Source organism: Phasianus colchicus, chromosome 15, assembly GCF_987193195.1.
Source record: "Phasianus colchicus chromosome 15, bPhaCol1.hap1.1, whole genome shotgun sequence".
Classification (NCBI taxonomy): domain Eukaryota; kingdom Metazoa; phylum Chordata; class Aves; order Galliformes; family Phasianidae; genus Phasianus; species Phasianus colchicus.
In genome coordinates, this window is record NC_143450.1 from 3,587,105 (window position 1) to 3,608,556 (window position 21,452).

Below are 21,452 nucleotides of genomic sequence, written 5' to 3' on the forward strand. Positions count from 1 at the left end.
GTTTTGCAGAGAGAAGGTGTATTTCTGAAAAAGAAAATGCCAGGGCTGGATGAACCTGCTAAGAAACCATGTCAGTTTAAGGGAGAATGGAGAGTTTTTTTAAGTGCAAATACTGAATGAGATGGACTCAACTCAATGAGACCGTGGCTGTGCTCAGTTTGGTTCTGCTCTGTGCTGGAATAAACTCTTTCAAAGGAAATGTGTGTCAAAAGGTTTTTCTGAGTACTGACAGGAGCACTGAACATTCGTCCCTCTGACAAATTGCAGAGTCAGTATGATCAAGTGGATTAAAAATAGGACTGGAAACTCCTGAGTTCTCATGCTGGCTCCATCCTCAGCTTTCTTCTGTGACCTCAAGCAAATCATTTGAACTTCTCTGAGCCAGATTCATTGCTCCTGTAATTCTATTTGATAGACCAAATGAGGAAGTGTATGGTCCTATATATCTTAATTTTCCTATCTGTAAACAAGGGTAAGTGCTTTTGGTGTGTAATTATTACCCACGGGTTCTGAAATGTTTCAAATCTGTACAGCACTTTGATGTCAGCAGCCCTCTTTGTTGATACGTGGGCTATCTGCACACTAAGAAGTTTTAGAAAAGTTTTAACTTTCATCCAAGAGTGGGTGGAAAAAACGTGTATGTTATATACATTTAATCTTGTTTTCAGCTTTCTTTCAAGTGTAAGAATTTGACTATCATTTTTTTCCAACAGTTCCCCACATTCTGCCGGAAGATTTATCATTTAGAGCTCTCTCTTCCTTGTTAAAAAAGAACAAAAGTTTGGCCCCAGTATTGAGAAGTCTCTGAGAGGTGATTTGAGCAGCCTGGGTAGCTCTAGGAAAGGTGATGGTGGTAACAGTGATGTCCCCAGTGCACTCTCAATGCACTGAGGACTCCACAGAATCATTGCACAGCTCATTTTACTTATTCTCAGCCCTCTTTTCAGGTGAGAAGAGTGTTGATACTGATTTGAGGCTAGAAACATCTTGCTATCACTTGGACTGTGCTTGTGCTATGCCTCTTTAGTTGGATGTATCTGTACCAGGTCAGCTCTGTGTGGTGGTTGGTGGTGGGCACTGTTGTAATGCAGCACCGGCTGGTAATTGGGTGATGCAGACAATCTGCCTATGGGAACGTAAAACACACTTGGTATATTGAATTATCAGAGCTTACCCATATGTACATGGGAGAAAGAGCCACTGCAAAGATGGTGAAGAGTGTCCTGAAAACCACTGTTCAGAAACAAACCCACTTCTGCAAATAGGTATTCAGAGCGACCAGTATCTACAGTTTATGTGGTTGTGCAGGTACTCAAACCTCGTGGCATTCTGCTGGGGGTCTGCAGAGCATGGCCTGGTCCTCCTAGTGGAAACACGTGGTTGGATACCTCTTTGAGAGGTGACTGGTGTGGTGGTGATGGAGGTACACTCGGTCTCATGAGGCTCAGGTTTGCTCTCAGGCTTCGCAATTAATGTGTTGTGTGAGAAGTCATTTTCTTTCTTTTATCTTCAGAGTTTGCCTGGGGCAGGAGGTATCTCAATAAGCACTTGCGTGGTACTTTGTACAATGAGGCTTTGATCTCAATTAAACAATCTAGACAAAAGAAATGATAATAACCCACAATGAGGCAGTTCACTGCAGTGTTGCTACAGTGATAGAGACCAGTACTAAACAGCACTTGTATTGCAGAACACAAACGTGCCAGGGTCTTTTTTTGGTCTTACTTGCATCTAATGGTACTGCATTTCATGAGCTAAAAATCAGAGGTGGAAAAGAGACCTATTAGGTCATTCATTTTGTTGGCTCTTGACAAAATTACTCCTGGTGCCATGTTTTCACCGAAGCCTGATCTTGTCTAGTTTTAAATAATTCAAGTCATGGCACTTCTGCTTCCACATGGAAAATGTATTTCGGTGTTTAATAGACCTTCTGGGGAGGAAATTCAGACTCAGTTGAGTCCAGTAACTGTTACTTGTAATTCCTTGAACTATCTGAAGCAATTTCACATCTATCTTTGGTGGACGGACAGCTGCCATCCCTTCAGCTTGCTGAACTGAGCTCTTCAGTCACTCTTTTAGCCCAGCTCCTCTGTTGTTTAAGCTTTCCTTGTGAATCTGCCCCTCTAGGCCCACAGATTTCCCTTTGCTGTGGGAGGTAATCGGTCAGACAAAGGCAGAGTGAGACTGCTCTGCACTGACACCTTGGTGCTTGAGTCACTGCATAAAGGCTCCCCAAAATAAGTGCTTTGTGGCATTGCTCTCATATCCATTTACAAGCAGATTTCTTTTCACAAAATACAGTAAGAACCATTTCATCAAAATTGCAGTGCCTAAATCCCCACTTTCTGAATTGATGTATTTATCACCAGATCTTCTCTCTGTTTTTTTCCTAGTATGCATATTCCCATTCTTCTCTGCAATAGAGAAAGCAGCAGTAACCTAACAGCTGGGTCTTGGCAGCTCAGAAGGCAACAAACAGCAAAACGTTCAGTTCATTCTTTTCTGTTCCCTGTATCACAGCACTGCATGCTCCTTGCAGCCTGACTTGTGCTACTTGAAGCTGGCAGCGGGTGCCAGGATGGCCACAGTGGGACACTGGGAATAGTAACCCACCTATATTCATCTCTGTTTTGTCTGAAGTTCATCTTCATAACTGTGTAGGGCCTCAGGAAGTGTGTGAAATGCTAGTCCCAGGTCTTACTTGCTTGCTCTGCTCCAGTTTCTCAGTGGATTCCTGCAGTCACCTCTCAATTATGCTCATGGAACCATTGTGCAGAAAATGCTTCAGAAGTCCTGCCCTGGGACAGTGTGCAGCTGAGTAAATATCTTGGTCTGTATGGGGGCATGGCTTTCTCTGCCTTGTAAAAGCATGCATGCACTGAGCATGCACTGCATGCAGCAGGGCATCGCCACAGCAAATCCGCCCATTGATGATCCAGGACAGGCTAAGTGCTTTGTAGAGGAGAGTCCTCTGTGAAAGAGGCAGCAAAATATCATTTCTTAAGAAATGTGAGAGTTTCCTTGGCAGGGCAGCTTCTATAAAGCTATTACAATAATGTTAACTTCGTAATGTGAGGTGTAATGAGGCAGAAAACAAGGCATGATTCTGAAATGCAGTTCTGAACCAGAGGTTCAGTTTTTGGCCTTCTGAAGGTTTTCTGCGAGCACATGAACTGGCTGAGTGTGATGGAAGTGCCAGCACAGTGGCATCCTCACTGCACACTGCTCTGAGCTGGATCAGCACACAGCATGCCAGGGGCTGGAAGCATCCTGTAGCATCTGGTTGGTGCTGTACAAAGTGTTGCCCCAGCACCTCCCAGCACAACAGACTCTTGTAGAATAATAGTAGCTGGCAAACGTGTTGGCCTTTGGCATGGTCACTTACATCTCAATTATGAGAATCTCACATCCCACCAGAGCCAAAAAGCAGAGCAGCAGGGCCCGCTCAGACAAGTAAACCCAGCAGAGCTAGATGGTGTTTCTTTTGAATATTTTGAATCAATTTCTCATGAATAATAGCTGTAGCTAGCATTAAAAATAAGTCAGTGAAACATTTCTGCCATCGTATGATTTAGAACATAAATAGTCTTGACTGTAAATTCCCCATCAGAATCTCAAGAGCCACCTCCCCATGTGGGGGTTTTACGAAGACAGTTAGACTCCAGTGAAAGCCTCCTAAGGCTGTATTCTGGTGTCCAGCCAAGTGGAGGAAGCAGCATCTTTGATTTTGGCAGGACATGGACATTGCCCACTTGAGGTCTCAAGTTAGCACCTTGCCTTCTGACCCTTAAACAATCACCTGCTTGCCTGCAGCTGAGCTCAGGACTTAAAACCCTGAGCTTGGAGCACAGGCTGGGAGTTGCTGGGATCTCAGAGACACACACAGCTTCACAGGAGTGAGGGGAGGGCATGTCGGGCAACTCAGGATGCCCTGAAGGTGGGCATTCAAGTGGCCAAACCCTGCACCCAGCACACGTGAGTGCATGGAAAATGACGACTTGGTGATTTTAGTTCAAAACTATGTGGACTTGGAAGCAGTGCGATTTTCTTTCATGCATCTTTTATCTGAGAGTTGGCACGTATGTTGTGCATAGAAATGAAGAAGATGACTTGGGGCTCTCTTCTGTCGTCACTTACATGGTGTGTAACTCAATATTTTGTTTATTTATGGGAAAATTCTTTTCTGCAGCTCCACAAAGATTGTGCGAGAGCAAAGGAAGCACGAGGAAGGAGAGGGCCAGCCCTCTCCACCCCAAAGTGAGAGCACTGAGAAAATAGAAGCTGGCGCGCAGGCTGCGGCTGACTGAAAGCATCTTTCATTTGCGCATTAAAGCCAACGAATCCCTGGCTTCATCTCTCCCAGCTCACCCTCAGCATCAGCCTGCTCGCCAGAAAAGTGTGGGCCATGGGAAAATAAACCATGTGTGTAGGAATAACTCGTATCTATTAAAAGGCAATGACAATTAGAACGTCTCAATGGGATTCGATTATCACAACACGCTTCTCCCATCCCCTGCTTGGCTCTAAGTGGCCCCTTGTAAAAACAAGAAAAGCTGTTGAAGTGTTTGAGTGGGTATGAGAGATGAAACTCGTCATTTTTGCACTCTGTGTGTGCATCAGAATGCATCTGACAGTGGTCCCAGGCTCCATGACTGCAATATTTAGTGAAGTGTAGGTTCTCTTGCTATAGGGTGTCCTTCTGCAGCTGAGAGTGTCTCTGTCAGGTACATTCCTCGCACAGGGACAAGTTCTGTACAGAGCACTTTAGAACACAAAGATGTAGCTAAGGATGCCAAATGCTTCCAGGTGGTTGGATTACATTTCTAGGCACAAGGCTGGGCTGGTTGGTGGTCTTTGGGAGCTGCTTTGCCAGACTAGTAATGACAGAGGCCCTATGCAGTCCTCACTTTCCTTGTGTCATTACGTATTCTGTTGTTTGAGGATTCAGATAAAACCTTCAGGGTATAAAATGCTTAGGCTTGATAGAAGGGCTAATATGGATAAGTCACAAAATCTTAAACTGAGAGGGGAATATTGACTCTACAAAGAAAGGAAAATATTTGTTTAACAAAAATACTGCTTAGAATTTGCTTGTCTGAAAGAAGCTCGGGGAATTCGATGTGATGGGCTCAAAATCATCATGAATCATAGAATATCCTGAGTTGGAAAGGACCCACGAGGATCATCGAGTCCAACTCACAGCCAGAACAAGGACAGATGAGTCCCTCATGCCAATTCCAATCTGCTTACCTGTGCCACTGCCTTCATTTGCAGGACTACCATGGGCAGCCAGCTGTCAGAAAAACACAGCCAGACCACTGTGGTGTTTGTTAAGAAACAGGTTTTCATTTCTGACTAGTCCAGTCCTATAAAGAAGAGAGGGGTTATTTTTTCAACGAAATAGCTAACTTACCCAGGTGTCAGAGCTCCCCTGGCACTGGCTAAGTGCAGACATCAGCCAACAATAACCTCAGACCAGGTGGACCATCCGAAGTACCAAGACGCTTTCACCCATAAATCTATGCCTTGCTGTCTTGTCCCATTGCAGCAACCATTTCTCCATTAGAATAACACTTGTGGAGATGAATGTGTGTTGCTTTCATGCTGGCCACACATCTGCGATGCTGAGCTCTTTTGCCCCAGCCTCCCTCTAAGCAAAGTTCAACCTTTGCATTTTCCTAAATGTATTCCCATCACTGCCTCCAACTCAGTGATAACAGCAAAGCCAAGTCCGGCTGATAGCAGGAGGTGCTGTGGCAGAGTAAAGGCCTGCACTTCTTCAGTTTCTTGCCCTAAAATTCATCCACCCTTCTTATTGCTCTAATTATTCTTCCAGATACTCAGCTGGGATGAGTCAAAACCTCCAGCGTGTCTGAAGAATCTGCATGGTAGCTGAAAGGCTGTTGAGGTCATGTGTGAGTGCTCACTGTGGTACTGGTCTGACTGCCGTCTCCAGCAGCGAGGACATGGTGAGAAGTCCTGGATGCTGGGTTTGGCCTTGTTGGGAGATGGAATGTCTCCATAGCCTCTGTCTCAGGAATTGCACTGGAAAGAATTGTTAATACATGGCTGAAATTGGTACAATTTTTTAATTAAAGGCAAAGTTCTGCCTTTACTACAATAAAGGATGGATGATTTATGACTTCCTTATTGAACAGCACACCAAGGACTAAGTGCTGACTCTAAGTCCCTTTGCCATTAAGACACAGAAGAAGTAACAGCCTCTGTGCTTGACTTGTCCCACCTGTGCAAGGACGTTGCTGCTGTTTCTTAAGCCACAATAATAAGGAACTGTTGGTAGTTATCATTTAACCTTCCTTATCAGCTTTTTCAGTTTTTATCAGAACTGTATATCTGCTGAATGCACCTGGATTAAAACGCTGTGGTATTGGAAGTTTATTAGGATTGCCTCTTTCCTAGTGCTGAGCTGGATCTGCAAACCCAAAAATACGTGCATGTCTGGTTAATGGTGATCCTAACTGTATGGAGTCTCAATTTTCTAGTAGTTTGGTTGTTTTGCCACTATACCACTGTGATGAAAAACAGAAGTGAGAACTGTCAGTGTGTTTTATAGTGTAGTTGTTTGAAAGGATAGAGTGACCATGGGGCCACAAATTGTTGACTCAGAAAATTGGCAGTGAGTAATTTGTCTGCCTGTAATTTGGGGACAGTGCCATAGAGCGCAGTTGGAAGTCTCTCGAGTGCTACTTGGGCGTTCGTGTTATCTCAAAGGCATCTCTAGGTCAGCTAGGGGCTTTTTGGGTTGGTAAAGTTACCTGCTTTGTGTAAGGGGGCTGAAGGGAGAGAGAAAAGGTAGATGAGATTGTGAAGAAGACGGATCATCGTTTCAGGGCTACCAGAGTCGCCTGATGTATGAGAAGGTGAAAGTAACTTCAGGATGCAAGACACAGTGAAGGAAACTTTCCAAGCTGTGTTGAGCATTTCAGTCTCTACAATGAATCAGAGTTGGCTGCTTGTGTTCGTTTAGATTCCCAAGAAGGAGTTGAGTTCATCAGTGCTAAGCCAATTCCAGTGCTTGGAAAAGGCATTAATCTGCTGATGCCAGTCTGCTGAAACCAAAGTTCTGTGCTGAAAAATGTAGTTTCTTCAGCTCCTAACTTGAAGAGAGATTTCACGTTACCGAAGTATCCTCCATCAGTGGTTTTTTTTAATTATTATTTGAAATCCACCTTTATACCAAGGAATGGTTTACAAAGTAGATTGGAATCTACGTAAGCATTGCAATTATCTGAAGAAATCAGCGTGTCTGCCTTCACTTTATTTATTTGGATTTCCTATTTATGATCACTCTTTTGTTATCAGACCTTCTTAATTCTAGTTTGGGGCAAGAAAAACATCTCAGAATCACAGATATTCTCCAAAGGACAGGAATGTAACATCACTGTAACTTCAAATGTTTTTTCAAAGGGGCTGTGCACATTCAGGGAAGCCAGAGGTCTGAGATGGGAGGCAGAGGAGAGCAGTACCTTACTGTAACATATATTACTCTGTGTCCTGCAGTCATATTCGTTTCCTCCATAAGCTGGAGTGGTTGTGCATTTGGGGTGGAAGGTCATGTGTTCCACTTTCCCCTTTTAAAAACTGGCTTCTGTCTCCACCTTGTGCTTGGCAAAGGCTTTTCCATGATCGTTCTACTTCCTGCATTCACAGCGTGTGCAAGCAATAAGTTCTGAGGAGCTCAGATCACCAGTGATTGGACGCTGTTCTGTCTGTAATGCTCTCGGTGCCATTGTGCTCTGGTTTGAGACCTGTGTGCCTGCACAGAGAATGTGTGTGTGGGGGCTGGCATGGGGAGCTTGGCCGTGTGGTTCAGGCACCCCTTTGTTCACAAGCAGTTGCCCAGAATTCACTTTTTCCTTCCATTCAGCTCAGCAAAGTATCAACTAAATACCATTTCTGCGGGACAGTGGAAAAGTGAAGGAGGGAGCTGAAGTCATACCAAGTTTGTGTTTGAATTTTTAAGTCTTTGTTTCTTTGGCATTCTTGAAATATGAAAATACTCAAAAAATTAAGAGTTGGAATATAAACCTCTTTCTTCTTTCTTGCATGTTTCCAAACTGTCAGGCTCAGAACCGAGAACCTCGCTGGAGGCAGAGGCTCTTTGGGCAAGGACGTGCCATGCAGAGGGGACATGTGGGTGGTGGAGGTGTCATCGTCCCCTGTGACTATTTGCTGAAGCCCTGGGCCAACCTGGCTGCATGAAACAAGGCCGAATGGCTGCCAGATGTGGTTTGCATCTACAAGCACTGCAGGGCTGCCCTGGCTCTCACAGCAGAGGATCAGGCTCCAGCGTAGCCAGCAGGACACCTGGGAGGGTGCTTGCTTCATGCAGGTTAGTGCAAAGCATACGTGAACTGGGCTGTAAGAATGAGAAACAGCCCCTGGGGACCCCTGGAAGCTATGGACCCCAGTACTGGTGCCAGCCACTGGAGCAGTGCCTTGTGCAGGAACAGCAGCTCAGACACACATATGTGCATATACACATAAATATATAAATGTACATGTAAGTGTGTAAAACATATGAATCTTTATAACTAAGAGTGGCTCAGTGTGAGTCTGGGTAGTGTTTCCATGCCGTGAGCCACCTCTGTGCCAGGTCGTGCTGCCAGCTTGCTGCACCATGGAGGTTTTTGACTTCCTCAGGCACATGGCCCATCTCTCCATGAGGCAAATGACAAAAACAGATCCTTGACTGGGAGGTGATTGTGAGTTACGGCCGCAAGGGGGAAAAAAATGGTAATAATTTACAAGAATACACATATCTCTGTGTTTCTTGACTACCATTCAAAGCATTAGAAGATCTGTAAGGAAAACATGTTGTCTGTCAAAGATGGTTTTAAAACAGTTGCATGCAGATAGCTCTAACTGCTTGGTGGTGACTTGTAAAGTGCATCTTCAGAACAGTGAGAAATACACGGGGAAGGTGCTTCTTCCTACTGCTGATTTTCAAACACAGAGACTGAGGACCACAACTGTTGTTTGCCAGTAGCAGAAACCCCCACTGTGATGGATGACTTGAGAGCTGTGGGCAGAAACACTCCTCATAGAAGGCTGTAGGGCAGAACAAGGGCTGCTCATCAGGCAAGTTGGATTCCCTTACCCGCTTTGTGGGTGTAGACAAGATGCTTCCAACCTTATTCTCCAGTGACTCCAGGGGGGTCTTTTACTCCCCTGGACTTAAGGGCTTCAATTTATCTAATGGGCCACAAGCATAGTTGTGTTATTTCTGAACAAACATACAAGATATCCGAAGTCTTTGTTACTCGTGTTGGAAAAATTTCGCTGGAAATTTCATTCCTTTCCCTGTTTTCTTTCCCTGTGAATGTGGCTTGTTGGTAGACATGGAGCAGTGGGACTGTGTTGCATTGTGTTGCAGATGAGTCCAGACTATGCCCCTGAGCAGAGGCAGAGTTCTGCTGCTTCATATTCATAGCACTATCTGAGCTCATACCTTCCATGCTCACTGTCATTAAATGTCTAAATAAGACTTTCTCAAGCCAATGTAGCCCTTTCTCAACAGAGCATAGCATTTCCCCAGAATTTCTGTGCCTTTATCTCTGCTCTGCCATGTGCTCTGCAAGTCCTGCTGTCCTCTCCATGAACTGAAGAGCAGCGTGGCACCATCACACATGGGGTGGGAGCTCTGCATCCTCTGAAACCAGCTGGAGCATAGTGCCTGTGTGCAAGTGAACCAAGTAAGGATGTGACTCTGTCTGTGCTGCTTGTATTGGTTTTGTACTGTTTCATTTAGAACCATTCATTTGGGAATAGCAGCTGCTTAGGATTTCACAGGTACTGGTCCTACAGCTGTGATAGGCAAGAAAACTTTGGTGTGCTGATCCTTGAGAGGAGTCATGAAAAAGGCATTGAACATGGGGTCTGGGAACCATTGTTGGCATCATGAGACAGAGAGAACCTTTTGCAGTATTTCTGGTCTCTGTTGCTTGATTTGCACAAAGGAGACAGAATGACACATCAGGGTTTTGAGGAGTATTCACTGCATCAGGGATGTCAGACAGCATTGCTGTGTCATCTGAGTCAGAGTGCTCAGCAGTGAATAAATTCACAGTTGGGCTCTGGCATCCCTGGTGAGAACCACTACTGCTGAGCAGCATTTCAATTGAGGAATCATCTTAGTGAAAATTTCACAACAGGTCTAAAAAATCACCTGATGATTACCTACATGATTCTGTTTTGATGAAATCATATTTTCCAGAGAAAATGATTTAATTAAAACTCATCAGTACATACTCAGAGCATTGCTTTCACAAATCAAGCCAGGCAAGTAAAATTAGGACTGTGGGTGACTTCAGTTTAGCATCCTATCTTCCACAAGGAAAGGGGAATGCAGAGCTGTGATTTCCAGAGTTACTGCTAGCACTTTTTTTTCCTTCTGGTTCAGCTTGCAGCTCCAGGCACTGAGAGAGCTCTGAACATGAACTATGGGCTTTGCAGCTCTCTAAAGCCTTTGCAAGAAGCAGCAGCTCCCAGGTAGACCTTTAGTAGAGATCATATTTCATGTATTCATGTGATGGAATAAAGTAGGGATTTCACTTAGCATGTCTGTCTCTGTTTGCAGAATGGTCACTGCTGGAATAAGAACACTTGCACGGTGCTGCAATGAGATTGGTTGTCTTTCTGAAGTTCACAGCAACCCCCCAGGCTCCTGATCTCATTTATTGTACTTATTTATTGTATTTTGGGGGTATCTGGGGAACAACTGTAGATTTAGAAGCCTTTTGGGAGTACTTGCAAAAAAATCCTAACTGGGCTGTGCATGTGTTAAGCATTTGTAACCCTCAGACTTACACGTTCACAGAAGGCAGAGTCAGATAACCACTGGTGGGAAGTCATACTGCTCATCAGAACTTTTGTGATAAATAGCATTGCTTGGTTTTTAAAGCTAATTTGTCTGCTGCTTGCTGTTTACTCAGGAATCTGGTTGAAAACCCCATGCGGTAATATAATTGACTGAAGAACCATAATGTAACCAGAAAATGAATCAGAAGGAGTTATTTTACAAACCCACCACTTAACTGCAAGCCAATGGCAACCCGCAGTGGCCCTTTTCATCTGCTTATCTTCATTAAGACATTAGAGATAATCTGCTTCTACTAGGCTGTTCCTAACCCCAAATTCACAAACATCCTCTCTCTTTTCCTCTTTTCTTGAGAGAGACATAGCTTTCTGCTGGTATCTTAACCACTTTGGTAGTTGAAGTGAATAAATTAATGTGGATGGATAAACAGAAGTCTGGATAATGCTTATACTGTGTTTGCTGTAAGCATACGGCTGGGAGCAGCACCGGGTGCTGCTTGGGGTGCTGGAGGGGCTCTGCAGGACACTGGGTGCTTGGGTTGGGCACTGCACTGCTCCTCATGTGTTCACACTGCTAAATTACGTCAGATCTTCCTACAAATGCTGAGAGTCCTTCACCAGAAATCTTGAAAGGAGATCCTCACTGTGAGACCTTGCAGTGGAATTCAGTGATGAACTGTCTTTAGGCATTGCACTTGGCCTTGATGGTCTTTGTAGGTCTCTTCCAGCTGAACTGTTCCATTTGGATCTGAAGTTTTGCAGATCTGAGGTTGTCCCTGTTTGTTTCTGCTTTGGAAATGGACCTTAGAGTGGAAAGAGCCAGGTAGGAGAAGAGTGGTTGGTCCCTTTGGTTGGCCTCACCTGACCTGGCATCTCTCCTCTGTCTGCGCTCCTTGTGGGCCCTTTCCTTCTTGGGATGCCCTGTGATTCTGGGTCTGGGAAAGCTTTTCCCTGCTCACTTTGCCTCATTTCCCAGACCCCAGGCACTGCTGTAAAAAGCTGTGTTGGGAGATCTGGGCTGTATTGAAAAAGGGCAGAATGCTCATGTTCCTGAAATAATTCTCACAGTTCTTGTCAGTATTTGTGGTAACCAAAAGATTCTGAAAATATTGGGAAAGGATCTTCAGTATAGACAAAGGTATTCAATATGGATGCTATATTTTTTTCTTTTAAATAGGAAATGTGTGACTGCTCTAATTCACAAATTATTGTGAAAATTGATATGTTGACTTAAATAATTTAAACTGTAGCAAAATTCTTGAAAATCTGGGGAAAAAAATCTGTTTGTTCTAATCTAGAATTAATGCTGAATGTCCAAATGTGCTGTCAATGTAACATGGACACAACTAGAAATGTCATGAAATAAATAGTTAATCAAGGCTCAATTGGTTGCCACTGCGGTTCATCAGTTTCACTACAATTATGGTATGGCTGAGATTTCTATCAAAATCCAGAGTAAGCATTGCACTACTTGTATATCCCCTCCCTCCCAATACAATAACTTTTTCAGCAAAGAGAGGAAAATTATGCAAAACTGAAAAAAATGTAGGATTTTCTTGGGCTGGCCATTGAAGTAGGTACCATTTGCTAAGTAGTAAAATACCGTTTGCTAATCTGTTGCCATCTGCCTTTATTACTCCAGCCCACTCATCTAGTCACTGCAACAGCCACTTCACTGGTGTGCGTTAGACCAACTTTTCAAACAACCATGTACTCTATTTAGTCTCTATTTTTAATAGACATCCAGCACTGCTGTCCTGGAAAGGTTGTGGATCCTGTGGATTTAACATTTTTCTGCAGATCTTGCTGTATTTTCCAATTTCTAAACTTTTTTTTTTCTTTTTAGTTCCATAGCTCATTTGGTTGCCAACATTACTGTAGGTTTCTTAATGTAAATCGACCCACTGCTGTCTTACTTTGTCTGGATACCAACCAAAACAATAGCACCAAGAGGTGTGAGCTTTCCCCATTCATCTTAATAGGCTGTTAACTTCAAAGTCTGCTTCTGACCACTGAAATGCTTAGTGTTAACCTCTCCTGCTACAGTATGTCCAACAAATGCACTTGTTGTCCAGCCCCATATGGACATACCAGATGTTCCTCCCACCAGCATGGACATTCCAGAGGAAATTGCTGCTGGTGGCGTGGTCCAGCAGCACGACAGAGGTAAGATGCTGGGCCTGTCCAGCCCAGTGCAGTAGTGGTATTCTTTTTGAACTGCAGATGCCGGCTTTCTAAGCTGTCTTCAGCAGTTCCTCCTGTGAACTACCACTTCTAACCATTTTTCCAGATTCCATAGGGATGTTGCTAAAATTGCTGAGCAATTTTCATCATCTGCATCCAATATTGAGAACTTTAACAAGTCGTGGAATATTTTTTTTTCCCCCAGGCAGAGAAAGGAGAGGATTTTCAGACGTATTTGCCTCCCTTTTTCTGTAGAAATGAAGACAGCCACTGACTAACACTTGTTCAAGGCCATCAGTGTAAAACATATCCGAAAGGTCTTTGCAAAGCAAAGGTAAGAACAAACTTCCCTAAACAATACCATGAGTACAAATTGTGCCCTTCTTTCTATTACACTCCCATTTAACACTGATTTTGCTACATATATCATGCCTGTTTTGCTTGCTTGTCAGGTGCCAAATCAGAGCAAGTTACTTTACCAACTCTATTTGCCTTTGTCTCTTCTGCTTGTGTCCCATCCCAGAAATAGAAGCTCACTTCTCATCCATTGCCTTCTTCTAAGCCTTACACTTCCAGGTATGGTCTTTTGTTTGTGATCTTACATGTAGTCCTTCCTAACATAAGCCAAACCAAGGCTTGGACGCTCCCCTTTCTTTTAGTATTAGCAAAGCTCCCAGGCTCAGTGAGGAGCACAGGAGGCAGGTGCACAGACCTGCTGCCTTCCCAAAGTGCTCCTGGAAGGTGTTTAGTTGTGTAATTTCTTCCTTCTTTCTCCTTGACGGTTATTATGATCTCTGTTCTGTGTTTATAATTATGTGTGTTTACTAATAGTGTGGTGGCACGCCTCTGCCAAGCTTCTCCTGCTAACAATAAAAAAGGGAAAATTGATATTTATGGAGACTCGGGGGCTGGCCGTGCTCTAGTGCATGATTTTTATTGTAGCTGACTGCAGACTTTTCAGACACGGGAATCTGTATCTCATTGTGGAGAGCTGGTTTCCATTTCAATCTGGGTCCCATTATTGGGGTTTGGTTTACATTCTGTAAGGTTAGCCATGTGCAGATTCACACAAACAAATATGTATTTTATGTCTGTAGCTTTCACTTGCGGTATTTAAACCTCCACCTATTTGAAATGCATCTGGAAGGGGATAAGAGGAATGACAATGTTCCTCTTTCTAATGGATGGTTATGCTGTATAGCAACAAGCAGACTAATAGAAAGTTTGAATTCAATTCCACTCCTCCTGAACCCAACAGGACATGCATGAGCTGCCTGGGGAAGCAGACTGCAGGAGATGCAGATCGCCCAGGCTCCCGGCATTGCTGTGCTCCCACTACTGCAGGTAGGCACTGGCTGTCCTTGGGACGCTCCAGGCTTCCTGTAGGGCAGCTGGTGCTCTTTGCTCAGCAACCTTTCAGGGGATAAAGAAGAGTTATCTGATCATAGAGGGAACATGAGCTGACGGTTAGGCTTGGCAGCAGACCTTGGCTCATGGGCATACTCAATCCCTACAGCTTCCACTCACATCATAGGTGTTACTGATGATGTCCGTTTCTTTGTGTCCTTTAAATTGCACACGAGTGGATGTCACGTCCTTCCTGATTTTAGTTTTGGTTTGCTTGGTTTTTTTACCCCCGTGGCTGCCAAAACAAAATGCTTGTAGGAGAATTGGTGGCTTGACCTTCTTACTGACCAGACAGGGTTGTGATAGTGTCTGAGTAAAGGGGACCACCCTTGTTACAGGAAAAGGGAGAATGGTATTTCAGAAGAAGTCCTGCAATTCAGCTGTGTTATAGTGCATCTTATACACATGCAAGTTTCAATGAGCTTAATGAATTTAAGCTGACTTCTTGGGAACCTAACTGTGCAACTGTATAGTCTCTCTACGCAGTTATATTAGGAGAGCATGTAAACATCAGAGGTCTGATTTGTCCTCTTCCAATCCTACATATTCTCAGTTACATCAGTGCTGAATAACTGTTCTCATTCCTGTTCCCATACAGTTTCCAATGAAACCCACTTTGTAACCACAGAGAATAAATAAAATATGAAATACGTCTGCGTTTGGAAAGTTTTCTGGTTTTCTTACCTGGATTCCTAGTTTATATAGATGTAACACACTGACTGTATTAAAATAGCAAAAAGTGAGTACGAAAACCCGATACATTACCAGTTAGTGATCCCTTTTCTGTTAGGCAAGAAAATTATGACTTGGCTCCAGAGCTTAGAAAGTTGGAAAAATGAGTCTCGGGATGAGTTCAGAGGTGGCAGCCGCCCGTGTTCATTGCAGTGAGTCGTTCTGCCTGCAGCTGTGCTGAAGCAAACAGTATTAGCTTCAGTGTTCAGCATGTGCTAAGACTTTGTGGAGAACCTTTCTTGAGAAGTATGGACATTTTTGCAGTCTTACAATGCTTTTGCATTGTTAGTTATAGCCCTGAATTTTGTTTTGCTTCTCAAACAAGAGCTACATAATATGTTGAATGCAAAATATTTGTAATGTTAGCATTTGTTTTGAAATGATATGCACTGAATACAATGGCCATGCCCACCAGAGTCTGCTGCACTGCTGTTTGCAGCCTCTGAATTCTGCTTACACTTTAGATTCAGAGATGTTTGAGCCATCTAATGAGAACATACGGGGATGGCATCTCCCCTGTGTCCGCCCCATTCGCTGCTCTTTGCCCTGTTGTGGTGAAGTCCTTCTCCCAGGAGTGCCCCAGTAGTATGGTGTTGTCTCAGCGTATAAACAAGAATATTGATTGCTGAAGTGCTCTGATTCCTGAAGGTTTCTTTCTCTTTATTGTGACTGGGCTTTGAAGCACTGAGCACGAAGCAGTGTGTGTTGTAGCCATGCACAGGATGTGCTGAGGCACTGACAGCACATGGACCATATACATGCAGTGTCTCCATTTTAATCTCCCGGCAGCAACAGCCAAGTTCCTGAAATTAAGAAATATAGAGAATGTGGGCAACAGAGGTTAAGCATGAGTTAATGACTTTGTTTAACACCAAACCTCTCACCCTGGAGCTGCAGGCTGCCATCTGTCTCAGGATGGGTCTCCATCTTAGCCTCTTTGCACTCAGTAGTGGAGATGCCATTCTAGGTGCCAGCAGTGGCACTGCCTGCCCTGTCCCTGGGGAGGAACCCCATGAGGAAACAGCTCAACGCCGTGCAGTTGCCCAAGGTACTGAAGACAAATCCTGAGCCAAGATACTCAGTGGAACACTTTAAGTTTTTGTTGTCACAGGTGTTCTGAATTACCGCAGTTGATCAGGTGCTGACTTTTTTCCCTAACCATCACCAGGAGCATGGGCTCCCCTTCCAGGCTGGGAACAGCTATTCAGCCCATATTCAGGAGGTTGCCTACTGAAACTGTGGCAGCACTGATGGCTCCGTCTGCATACCCTGGTGCAGAGTCTGTCCCACTATTGGATGGATCGAATCTCTTTTATAACGTTGTGTGGCCCATTCTGCTAATGCTCTGTAAGCACATGCTGAATATTGGCGTGTTTTATACGTCCCGCTGGGAAATATTTTTCTGAGAGGATAGCAGCTTGGATTCGTGCTACGTGTTTGAAACTTCGCATATGTTGGTTAGCTGTGATTAATGCAAATGATGGGTCATTGCTCCCAGAATGCATAAAGCATAACTGTTATAACCAGGAGAGCTGGAAGAAGACACTGGCAAAGAAGAATCCAGGAAAATTAGGCTAATAGCATTAAGTGTGTTGGCTGGAGCAAAGCTTAAAATAATTTTGTAGCTTTTTGCTTTCACACAATGTAATTGCATGTATGTACATGGTTCTTGCTGGGAAGGCTCTGGATAAATCTGTGTTTGGATTCTTCAGTTGCCTCTGTGTCAGAGTCTGGCAGTAGGTTTTGTGATGGCGTTGCATCTCATGTGGCAATTTTTTGTGTGACTGTTAGCACACGAGAATAAAAAATGCTTTTAATGAGCATTTGAGTAAGTATAGAAGTAAACCCAATGGAAGCATAAGCACAGTGAAAATTATTTTATACTTCAGGGGAGAGAAGAGGAGAGGGAATTAATTATTATTTGCAGTTCTTGCCATAATTGTCAGATGTTCATTCTGCCAATGTATATGAAATGTAGGGGGAACCTGCATCTAAATGCATCCGAACTAGTTGGACATGGCTAAGTGTCATGCACTGTGTGACTGCAAAAACATCACAGAAACCTGGTAGGGAAGAGCCTGCGGATAGTGAGCAAAGACTTCAGGTGTGTTGGAAAAGAGGTCTTTTATCTTGCACTTTTATCTTGCAGAAGTGAAATAATTGCTAGGGATATTGCATCTTTTGGTGTAGCTGAGCATCATCCCCTTCCACCTACTAACTGTAGGATGACGTGCTCTTATAATGTTGTAGGTCTTTATTTCTTTTGGAGAATCAAGGAGGAACTAGTAGGAGCCAGAGATGAAGGATGAAGGAGATGGAAATCTGTTTTTCCTTTCCTATGAAAGCAGCTAGGAACAGTTAATATACCTCAGGGCTGGAGATGTAAATTGTTAGTGCTTTCCTGGAAGTTCTTGGCAACTTGCAGCTCTGATCAATAAAGCCCAGCAGTACAAGTTAAAAAGATCAAGAATAACTTGTTCTTCACAAGGTTTACAGTCACCCATGGCCAAAGGGAAACCTCAGAGCTTTCAGCAAGTGTTCCCCCTTGGTATTTCTTCCCCATGAGGTATTTTGAAAGCAAGCTGAATCTTGGTCTAGTTTGAATGAAACATCTCCATGCTTTGTGTTGTGAGACAGGAACATCTTAACCCTTCTAAATGATCTCCTGTAAAATCCATAGGAAACAGGGAGCTTGGTGCTGTGTACCCACCCCATACTTGTCTTCTGTCACTGATGTCTGCATCAGTGGCAAACAGCATGAACAATGAACTGCACTTTTGTTCCTGCAAGTGCTCCCCAGAACTCTTGCAAGGGGAACATTGGTTTGTAGTAAAATCAAGAACACAGAAATATGAGAATCTCACCCTGGATCAGTCCATGGGATTACCTAATACATAGAATCATAGAATCACCAAATTTGGAAAAGACCTCCAAGATCATCCAGTCCCACTGTCTACCAATCACCATTAGTTCCCACTAAACCACGTTGTCCCTCAGTGTAACATCTAAATGTTTCTTGAACACCTCCAAGGATGGTGACTCCACCACCTCCCTGTGCAGCCCATTCCAGCACCTGACCTCTCTCTTGGAGAAGAAGTACTTCCTAATGTCCAACTCCAATTTCTCCTGGCACAACGTGAAGCCATTTCTTCTCATCCTATTGCTAGTTATATGGGAGAAGAGGCCAATCCCCACTTCACCACAACCTCCCTTCAGGCAGTTGTAGAGAGCTATAAGGTCTCCCTTGAGCCTCCTCTTCTCCAGAGGAAATAATCCCAGTTCTCTCAGCTGCTTCCCATCAGACTTGTGCTCCAGACCCCTCACAGCTTCATGCCCTTATCTGGACAAACTCCAGGGCCTCGGTGTCGTTTTTGTAGTGAGAGGCCCAAAACTGAGCACAGTACTCAAGGTGCAGCATCAACAGTGCTGAGTACAGACAGATGATCACATCCTGCTCCTGCTGGCTGCACTATTTCTGCCATAAGTCAGGTTGCCATTGGCTTTTTTGGCCACCTGGGCACACTGCTAGCTCATGTTGAGCCAAGCATCAACCAATACCCCCAGGTCCATTTCCTCTACACAGTCTTCCAGCCATTGTGCTCCAATCCTGTAGCAATCCCTGGGGTTGTTGCAGCCAAAGTGCAGGATGCAGTACTTGGTCTTGTTCAACTTCATCCCTTTGGCTGCAGCCCAGCTCTCCAGCCTGTTCAGACCCCTCTGTAGGGCCCTCCTCTGCTTAGGCAGATCAACACTTCCTGCCATCTTGGTGTCATCTGCATCATCCAGTCCCTGTCTGTAGCACAGAGGGAGTCTTAGTGAGGAACATTTGAAGCTTCATTTCTTTTCACAAGTAACAATTATTTTCGCATTCAGCCAACTTACTCCTAAAACAAAATGCTTGAAGTATTCTTCCAGACTACTGCCTGTTCCAGGACTGGAGCCTCCAGAAAAGTTCATGCTCCACAACTACGGGGATCATATGATGGCTGGAAGGGATTATGACTTCTTTACTGTTACTATTTTAGAAGCACCTGGAGAATAGATTTAATGCATTTGAAAGGTCCCAAAGCTTGCCTTTTCCTGGAGACAAAGAGAACTTGACTCCCCAGGCTTGAAGCCCTTGAAGCATGGACTGCAGTGGGACGAAGTTATTGCTAACAGGAACATCTCCTCTTCCAGACCTGCAGTCTCTGCAAGACATTGATGGGCATGCACATCGCATCATTTATTTATAAGAGATTGTTTCCTGTGTCTCAGGCATAACAGTGTGTTTTCTCTGTGAGCACTGCGGGCAGAGGGCTGCCTCTGGGCATGCTGTAAAGGAGGAGGCATCCTGACAGTGCCAGAATGGTGCTGAATGGTGCTCCAGCAGCACGTGGGGTAGGAGGTGATGAAAATCTGGGTTACTCCGTGTGAACAGTGAAGGAACCTGATTAACCATAGCACTTGCTTGCTTCAGCTTATGTTTCACATGCAGCAGGTTCCTCGGGACACACTGAAGGCTAGGTCAGCACCGAGCACCCAGCAATGTCCTGTGTCCCTCTGGCACTGAGACAAGACCCCTGTCTGCATTAGATGCACAACAACATCCATGGCTCGTTTGAGATTTTACACACATGGGGCCCAGAACCAAACTGCTTTCTAGGTCAACTTTCCTGGTTCTCCAACTCCAGCAAGCTATCTTCAGATCAGACAGCTTGGGCATGCTGAAATAGCATCAACCCTGTTAGCTTTCCAGGCCTCCTAGATGTCCATCCCAGTGAGGGACAGCAGAGGTTATACTTTTCAGAGGGATGACTCATATACTTGCCATGGGCAGGGAATCAACTATTCCATGGATTAAGATTCCCTGCAAGTTGGCCAAGCAGAAAAATTGGCTTATACTATAAAGGTAGCTGGTAGCCTGCCCTTCACTTGTAGGTAAGAAGGGTTGGAGAGCTGCCACCCTGGGAGTATACTTCAAAAAGAGGGACAGAAATAAGGAAAATGTTAAAATGGAGAGAAGTGCCAGTTAAGGAGCCTGATATAAACACCTCTGAAGGCTCACTAACAATAAGCCTCACTGAACAGCAGACCCATGGCTGGCTAACAAAAGGAGGGAGGCTTGGCAGCCAGCTCTGGATAAAAGGTTATTAAGAAACATACCTTTTAACATTCAATTACATCATATTGTTTCCAAAACAGAGACAGTTATCTCTAGGTTTAACAAGTGATTTAATAAAATGGCTGTATCTGCAGTTCTGCTTCTGAGGGAATTGGGAATTGTTTCCTCAAGTCTAATCTCAGGGTTTACCTCTTTTCATCCAGCTTCTGAAACCACTGCAAGGCTCTGATTGCTTTGTAATTAGATCTGCTTCTTACGGAAAACCTCCATCAGTAGGTCCCAGAGCATCAGTGCGTGGCTGTTGTCCTTTGCTGAGCTTTACAAGTGGAAGAAGTGAAGCATGGGGCTGGGAGTGAGGAATGGATGGAGTGATCTTCAGTGCCAGCTCCTTGCAAGTGGGGTGGACTTGTCAGCTCTGTAACAAAGCTTTGTCATTTTGGTATCTGAGGCTGCATTTATCCTGCCAGCTCACCCTGGAAGGGAGATTCAGAGGTCAGACTCTGCTTTCACTCACATACCTTTCTGCTGATGCTACCTTAGGTATGCCAGGTTTGGGGACAGTTGTACTCTGTGCTATGATTGGTATCTGGGAAGCCCAGCTGCTGTGAGGTTCAGGTACAGCAGTGGGTACGGATGGCTTCAGGCAGGGAAATGTGGGTGCAGGAAGGGATTTGCCCCCAGCTGAGCGCTGGCCCTGCCAGCAGCATGGGCACAAGCAGCTCAAGCCATCTGCCTCCAGCATCTTCAGCAAGGTGCTGTGTGCTCTGGTTCCATGGAGTCTGAGCAGCAGTGGTAGGGGTTGCTTCCATAATAGCAGAACTGCCTTTTGGAACCAAATACCTTCTAATTCCTTTATATAAAGATCATCATAACTTTTCTACCTTTTCTTTATATACAGTTGCTCGTAAGCCTTGTGCTTCTCTCTGCTTTTAGTCATTTTTGTAGCTTTAACCTTCCACCTGCCTGGTCTACTTCAAGGCTTGCTTAAAAAGCCCCAGCTGTAATTGCTTTACCAGTATGTCCCTCGTGTAAGTAGCAGTTAGCGGTAAGACACCCAGAGACCAGGTTTTAATCAGCCTTGACTGAAGACTAAAAATGATTCACTCCTGTCAGCACTGGGCAACGCAACAAACAGCTCTCCAGCAAATCACTTAAGCAGAAATATGTTGGCATGTTTCTATAGCAA

The 21,452-nt window shown here is 44.4% G+C and overlaps 1 long non-coding RNA gene across 1 annotated transcript in view; it reads left to right on the top strand.

Moving 5' to 3' along the window:
* The window catches only part of LOC116231969 (uncharacterized), a 128,779-nt gene extending 114,695 nt beyond the window's left edge, over window positions 1-14,084 (top strand). The window contains exons 9-11 of the long non-coding RNA XR_016471466.1: window positions 8,086-8,353; window positions 13,229-13,357; window positions 13,476-14,084. This is a non-coding gene — a long non-coding RNA (uncharacterized LOC116231969). The remainder of the gene's footprint in view (window positions 1-8,085; window positions 8,354-13,228; window positions 13,358-13,475) is intronic.
* Window positions 14,085-21,452: the final 7,368 nt, after the last annotated feature.